This window comes from Alligator sinensis, unplaced genomic scaffold, assembly GCF_000455745.1.
Source record: "Alligator sinensis unplaced genomic scaffold, ASM45574v1 scaffold258_1, whole genome shotgun sequence".
NCBI lineage: Eukaryota > Metazoa > Chordata > Crocodylia > Alligatoridae > Alligator > Alligator sinensis.
Genome location: NW_005842784.1, coordinates 29678 through 37331, shown reverse-complemented (window position 1 = coordinate 37331; position 7654 = coordinate 29678).

Sequence of the window (7654 nt, the reverse complement as noted above, 5' to 3'; positions counted from 1 at the left end):
TCATCCCACCCCGAGCAGCACACGGCTCCGCTGCCGCTTCTGCTGGCCGGTGCAGACCCAGCCCGCCTCCTCCCATCCTCAGCAGCACATGGGAAGCTAGCTTCAGCCGCATGCTGCTCCGAATGGGACGAACCCAGCCGGGTCAGCACTGGCCAGGAAAAGCGGCATGCAGCTGGAACTGGCTTCTCGTGTGCTGCTGGGGACAGGAAAAGCCTGGCCGGGTCTGCACCAGCCAGCCAGCAAAAGCGGCAGTGAAGCCTCCTGCCTTTTGGGACCAGCTGGCACAGGTAGGGGGAAAGTGCAGCAGCACATGGGGAAGCCACCACTTGATAGGGGATGGGATGGGCTGGCCGGGCTGCACCAGGGAGGGAAAGCTATGGTTGAGCCCCCTGCAGCTGTGCTGTATGCTCCTTTAAGACTGAACAATATGCTCAAGAATAGAGCATGAATGATCTGGGCTCCAACGTAAATTTGGAGCAGGTAAAAATCTTTGTAAAAAATACTGTCCGGTGTTTGGATTGTGTTTGCTTCCGTTTCTCTTTGTGTGGGATTGGGGGTTCAACTTGTTACTACTTGTTAAAGATGTGTTACTAACAAATTTATTAATTCAATAAAAGTAAATCTTCTTGAAGATTATTCTCAAATGCCCATATTTTGTTGCTTTGATTAGTTTCCACTCTGGCTGAGATCTTTTCCACATTTGATCTGTCGACTTGCATTTTGCTTCTTTCATTCATTGAGAAGTGAATAGAAACGAAAGTGTTTATTTTAGTTAAGTGTTTAGTGTTATTTCATTCTTGCTTTTATATTTTTATTTTGGATTTTAAACCACATTTCCAGCCCTACTTCTTTGTCACTTCCTGCAACTTCATTGGTGTCAAAGGTCACGTGACATCACTTCCTGATGTGATACCACTTCCTGTGAAGTCTCTGAATATGGCTTGCCGGCCCACTGGGTGATAAAGTTTGTGATCCAGCCCCACATTCAAAAAGGTTAGACACCCCTATACTAGTACCATTATACATTTCATATACTTAACAATAAATAACTTTTATAGTCAAACTGGTGGCAACTGGGTGTATTTTTCCTTCTTTACTTTTCCTTCCCCACTTGCTCTGTGGAAACACTTCTTTTACCTAAGCTAAAGATCCCTGTGAAGCCCAGAAATACTGTGGGGTCTGCTCATCAAGAGGCTACCACTACTAGGATAGTTAGGGCAAAAGATTGGGACGTGCTGCATTTGAAACACATAAGGGGATCAGCTTGTACAGGCTGATTGACCCAGTTGGGCTCAGACATGCCCTAACGAATTGAATGCTGGCCCATGAGGGTGTCAGCTGAACACCCAGATGGATTCGGAGGTATTCTGTTTACCTGTGTGCTTGTGTCTGACTTCATTTTATTGTTACCTTTTAATGAACTGATTCCTGGCATGAGGGTGTCAGCCTGTCCCTACTGATCAACCCAGCTGGGTCAGGTGTGTCACATTAATCTGTGTGTGTTTGGGTGTAGGACTGATTTTTTTTTGTAACAGGAGGAACCCAGCCCCATTGAAACAGAGTCCTACAAGATGGCTCCACTGGGGGTGAGGACTAGCAGAAGGGAGATGTACAGTTCTGTATAGAAACACAAGTAGCACATTGATAGAATTACAAAGACCCTAGAAACGTATCCCTAATAAATAAGCACACCCCAAAGTGATGGGCAAATCTGGTAACACGCTCCACTGGCTCTGTGGGGTGGGCAGAGCCAGGGCTGTGCTCTGGGATGTGGCTGGAACTAGCCACCTGGAGCACAGCCCTGGCTCCACCCTCCCCACTGAGCGCAGCCCAGTGGTAGGCAGCTGGGGTTAGCCTCCCAGAGCACAGCCTGGCCCAGCTCACCCCATGAAGATCTGGGGGCACATGCCTACTCCCATGCCTTCCTGGACTAGCAGTGCACAGTGTCAGGTGCCCTCCCTCCCCTAGCCCTGTGCCCCTCCACCCCAGCTGGGCAGCTTGTCCCAGCCCCAATCCCTCCCTTGCTATGGGTGCATTGATCTGCCCCCACCCCATGCCCTTCCCAACCCCCTCCACCCATCATAACAGACTTACCAGCTGGAAGCAGCTGTGTCCAGTGTGGTCAAGGACTGCTGCCTGTTTGCTCTATGACTGAATCTTTCATAGAGCACTGAATCTCGCCAGCTCGATTTGGAGGCTGCCAAATTGATTTGGACCTTTTAATGGGTCTCCCGATTTGATTTGGATTCGGAGATTTGGCTGCCAAATCTGTACCAATCTGACTATAGGGTAAAATTCCTTCCCAGCTCCAGATAGGGTGAGCAGTCTAACCTTGAGCCAAGGGGCAAGAGCCTTTGGATTCAAGTCTGAGCAGGAACACTGGCCCCCTCTAGTCAAAATCCCCAGCCTTGTCTTTAGCCAACATCCAATGCTTCTTAGGAAAGTAAACTTCCCATCTCCCCAACACATGTAGCAGCAAGAAGAGAAAAACATTTCTTTCTGGCCCCGTGTGGCAACCAGCAAAGCCCAGAAGCATGAGAAATACCCACAGTAGAGCATAAACATATCTATTGCTAGTTCATTCCTGACCAAGGCTTGTCCAGCCTCTTCTCAAACACCTCCAGCGATGGAGTTTCCACCACTTCCCTGGTCCATCTATTCCATTGCCTCATTGTTCTAATAGTGAAGATTCTTTTCCTGATGTTCAATATAAACCTACTTTGCTGCAACTTCAAGCCATTGGTACATGTCCTGCTCTCTGCAGCAACAAAAGAAAGGTGTTGTGTTTTCCCTTTTTTTAAGGTATGCCCTCATATATTTGAAGAGTATTATCATGCTTCCTCCTAAACATCTTTTCTGAACATGCCCACTTCTTTCCACCTCTCCCTGTATGACTTACCTTCCAAGCCCTTTATCATTTTTGTCACCTGCCTCTGGACCCAGACTTCTCTATGTCCTTTTTAAAATGTGGAGCGCAAAACTTTGCACAATACTCAGCTTAACCAGTGCCAAGTAAAGAGGCACTATCATATCCCATATCTTGTAACTGATGCTTCTGTTGATGCAGCCCAAAACCATGTTTGCCTTTTGTGCAGCTGCATCGCACTACAGATTCAGATTAGATCCTTCTCTGTAGTGCTGCCATTCAGCCAGATTGTCACCCATTTAGTATTTGTGGTTTGTTGTTGTTGTTGTTGTGTGTGTGTGTGTGGTGTTGTTTTTTTTTTGTTTTGTTTTTTTTGTTTTTTTTAATTATTCTTCTGGAGGTATAGCACCTTGCTACATGAACTATGCTGATTTGACATACTGAAAAAACAGATTTTTTTTTTCCACTTCATTTACATTATTTAATAGGGTTCCCACTGATTGCCGCTGTAAGTATCTTGCTGAACTTTTTATGGGCTACCTTTGGCCTATTCCCAATTTATATCAGAATAATCTATTTCAAGTAATGTGGCTATATCAGTACAAACTAGCATGAGAGAGAGAACCAGGACTACAGTTTTCATTACTTCTCAACAGAGCCATTGTTCCTTCAGTACAATTTCAAAAATAGAAGAGAAAACATCATAATTTTTGCCATATTCCAAAGTGTGCAATTCTGGAGTCACCTTTGACTTTTGAGGCCCACACTCACAAAATTGAGAGAGTCTTGCTGGGATCTTCAGAATAGCTCTTCCCTATTATCCATGCTGTCTTAGTGTGATATGGAAGCAGCTCTAGGACAGCTTTTAGAGGACAATTAAAACAGTTTGGAGTAGGGCTAGGGGGCTTTTTTTTAATTGAATTAGCTTCCCTTTTTTGGTTCATAGCTTTAAAGACAAATAGTATTTTTTCTATATTAACTACATGTTAATTTTATTCTCTTTCCACCTATTTAGTTTACTTTCTTAATAGCTTTAATGGCCATGGCATGATTTAATTCTAGTTCAAATACACTCAAGTTCTTACATTAACTCTAAAAAGTCAGGTATTTCTGGTAATCTTTTGATAATTTATTGACTATTACTGAGTAATTTTAAAGCACCTCAGGGTACTGTTGTAATGAATGCTACACTGAGCAAGTGAAACTGAACAATCAGAGTGTTTCCTAAGAAAAAATCAAAAGAACCATTGGAAGCAATACATAAAAGCTCAACCCATATGAATTGTTATTAAGCAAACTTTCGGGTTCAAAAACCCTTCGTCAGGCTCAGGAAGCTGCAGCAGTTGGTTCCTGGATGGAATAATAAAAGATATCAAATTCACCCAAGAACTTTGTCTGCCTATATCCTTAGACCAACACGGCTACAACCTAAACCCCTGCAACCCATATGATATATGGTGCTGTACTGAACTACATCTGAATTACATGTCCTGCTAAAGTAAAATAAAACATGCCTTAATATATATATATATTTTTTTTTTTTACTGATTACTCTAGGAGACAAATCTGAGCAATGATTTGTATAATATGTATTATTCAAAAATGTACAAAGGACTAAAAACTACAAATATTTTATCTTTTTAAAGTGTTGTTAAAAATCACATTCTTTTAATATGGCCTATAAAATGTAAACAGCAATACCAAGGAAATAGATAGACCTCTAAACCCCAAGAGTTAGCATGTTAACAGAAGAGATGCTTTGCACGAAGTTTACGTGAAGTACACAATAGGTGCTGGTCACATAGTATTTATAACCCCCTTGGCTCTATGGAGGACATCAAATATGTCTCTCCCAAAATGGGTTCCTTCCTACCCAGGCTTCTTTTTCAAACCACAGTGAAACAGTAAAGGAAATGGAAAAACTAGAAAAGCTAGTAAAGTAAAACCACACCACAGATTGATTGAGACTATTGTGTACTTCAGGCTCCAGCTTTTACCTCCTTTGTTATGATTAATTCTACTGCCAAAATTCAATTGCATATTATGGTACAATGGGGATTTTAAAATAAAAGACAAATTGTTGTTATATCAGAGTAAAAACAAAATAGAATAAGCTGAAATGATTTTATTTCGAAACTGAAAATTCATGGTAATGAAAAAACGAAGTGACAGGAAGAAGAGGAAGTTAGATGAATAAGTGGCTTGTAGGAACTGCAAGCTGCAATATACGCTAATATTTTTTAAGGAAACTAACAATGAGACTGTAACAAGGGACCTCTACCCCTATTACTAGGAAGGAAAAAAGCAGGGCAGGATAGGGAAAGCAAACTTAAGGCAGCTCACAGAAAGCCCAGCTTGCAAGAAGCAGCATGTGTGAGTAGCCAAGCTAAAGGGGCTGCAAGACCCAGGCTGCATGCAGCAGAGCATTGGCCTACTGGTTACAGAATTAGCAGCACCAGGGTGCTGCTAACAGGGAGCTGGGTTAGATGACCATAAGGAAGCAGGCCTTGAGTACATAAAAGCCCTGCCTCTGGCTTGGACAGGCAGACTGCCCCAGCCTGTTCAAGTGGAAGAAGCTCTAGACAAAACTGGCTGCAGAGGGGTTCAGGCCAGGAAGTTACCTGGAAAGCTGAGAATGGGATATCTACTTGGGGGGGGCGGGGGTTGGTAGCAGTAGAGACCTGAAATGGGGTTTTGAGGTGTTGAGTTTGGTTAGTGTTTTTGTTTAACTGAAGAACCAGGTTGTGGCTGTGGGGAAGATTTGGAGGCCACGCAGCAGGGATCTGCCCTGCACGGTGATGTGAGGGGCTGAGACCTGAGGTAGTGGGCCAAAGCTGAGGGCCTCAGCCAAAAGAAAAAGGCCAAAGCCAGAAAAGCTAAGCCCTGAACAAGGATTTGAGCCCTGAGGGGCCAAGGTTGTCAGCTAGACCAGGAAATCATAATTAAGTGCCATCTGTGAGGCATTGGTGTGACTATGAGGATGGCTGAAGGCCATGATTATTATACCCAAGACACAATTAGGGCCAGGGGTTCATACTTGGGGTCCAAAAATCCCTGATTGTCTGAGAAGGCAGAGAAGCCCTTGAGGGGTACCTTAATGGAGAAGTCTATGTTATAGAGTTTAGGGGCAGAGAACCTGCAGGACTGGGTTAAGGAGTGGAAAGACCCTGAAAACTTGGCTAAGAAGGAAGGCACCAAAGAAGAGTAGCCCCTGACCTCTTGAAGCAGCCTCCCAGGGTAATCGCATTAAGATTAAGGCATGACAGGCAAAAGACGGGAGGTGAGAGGGTCTGGAGAACACAGCAGGCAAGTCTGACTGCCAGAGGGTGTCAGACACTGAGGTCAGACCCCCAAGCCTACTACACACCCCTCTCTCTAACCTGCTGGGCAGCCATAGATGCATATGACTCTTCTGTCATAACGTACAAGAAGTACTGATTGCCTTTACAGGGTTCAGACATCATTAAGGGGTAAAGGTTTTTAAATCCAGATTCGAGCTCCTACAGAAGCAAGCAAATTTCTAGAAAAGCTACGCACCCAACTGATTTCAGTATGCTACTCAGAGTCATTGTATAGTCAAACCTGAGTAGCTGTGCCCTGAATGAATTATAACCATTAGTGAATTGTGACAAAGCTTTGAACCCCAAAATGCACGGACTTGTGGGACCACAATGGATCCATGATCTAATACTTAAATTATAATGACTTCTGAAAAGAAAACTATGTAATATCAAGGGAAAAGGGGAATCTAAAAATAGCTTTCTTGCCTCTGCTCATCCTTTAAGTAACATGTTGGCAGTATATTTGCTTCTGTATAACCACCCCAACCATATGTAAAATCTTATCGCTCTCGGCCTGTGCTACTTAAAATGTTTTTGAATATCCCTGTCAAACAAGAAATTAATATTCACCGATGTGAATACTAAACGTCAGCTATCACAGTATTGTAAGAATAAATCATGGGCCATTTGGAGGGGGGGCGGTGAGGGCACAGAGAAAGGAAGAACATCATTAAAACCAAAATTGCTGAGTCAGATTAGTCGCTTTCATTCCAGTGAAGCAAAACTTGATTGCATCTTGGCATCTGCCATACTCAGCCCCTCAGCAAATGAAACAGATTTGTTCAGATGAAAAAGAGCAGAGAGCATGTGATGCTGTGTTTTTTTTTGTTTTTAAAAGGAACATTCATTCTGCTCTCTCTGAAGCGGTATGCCTACCTGAAATTCAAGGAGGAGAGTTTTCTGCAGGTAATAAATGTTACCAGTAAAAAACTACTTTGCATAAATAGATTAAAAGTTCAGACATGACCACTGTCATCTTCCAGCTTGACATCCTGTACAGCACAGGCCATAGGACTTCCCTGAATTAGTTCTTGTTTGAACTTTGAAGCAATTCAGATCCTCACGAGCAAGAGCACCACAGAAATTCTGCGTCATGGGCCTGATGCTGCCAGCCTTATTCAGGTTGGGTACGTTTTCACTGTAGAATGCTCCTGGTTTGGCTCGATCATGACTTGCATACCACAAAGCCAAATGACTGTCCTGAATGATTCTGTACTTCCTTGTGGGTGTTCCTAGGATTTCTGAGGCAATATGCCCTCATACTTTGTGCTGCAATAAACTGAGTTACTCTAATCCTTTCCAGTAAATTGTGGGAGAGAATCTCTCTCCTTCACGGCAGAAAAGTGATATGGTGGGAAGGCACTGGGTGACTATCAGTGCTCAAGTCATTTAGATTTAGGGTGACTATATTATTTTTAAGGTAATCAGGAACATTACCCTCCACCAT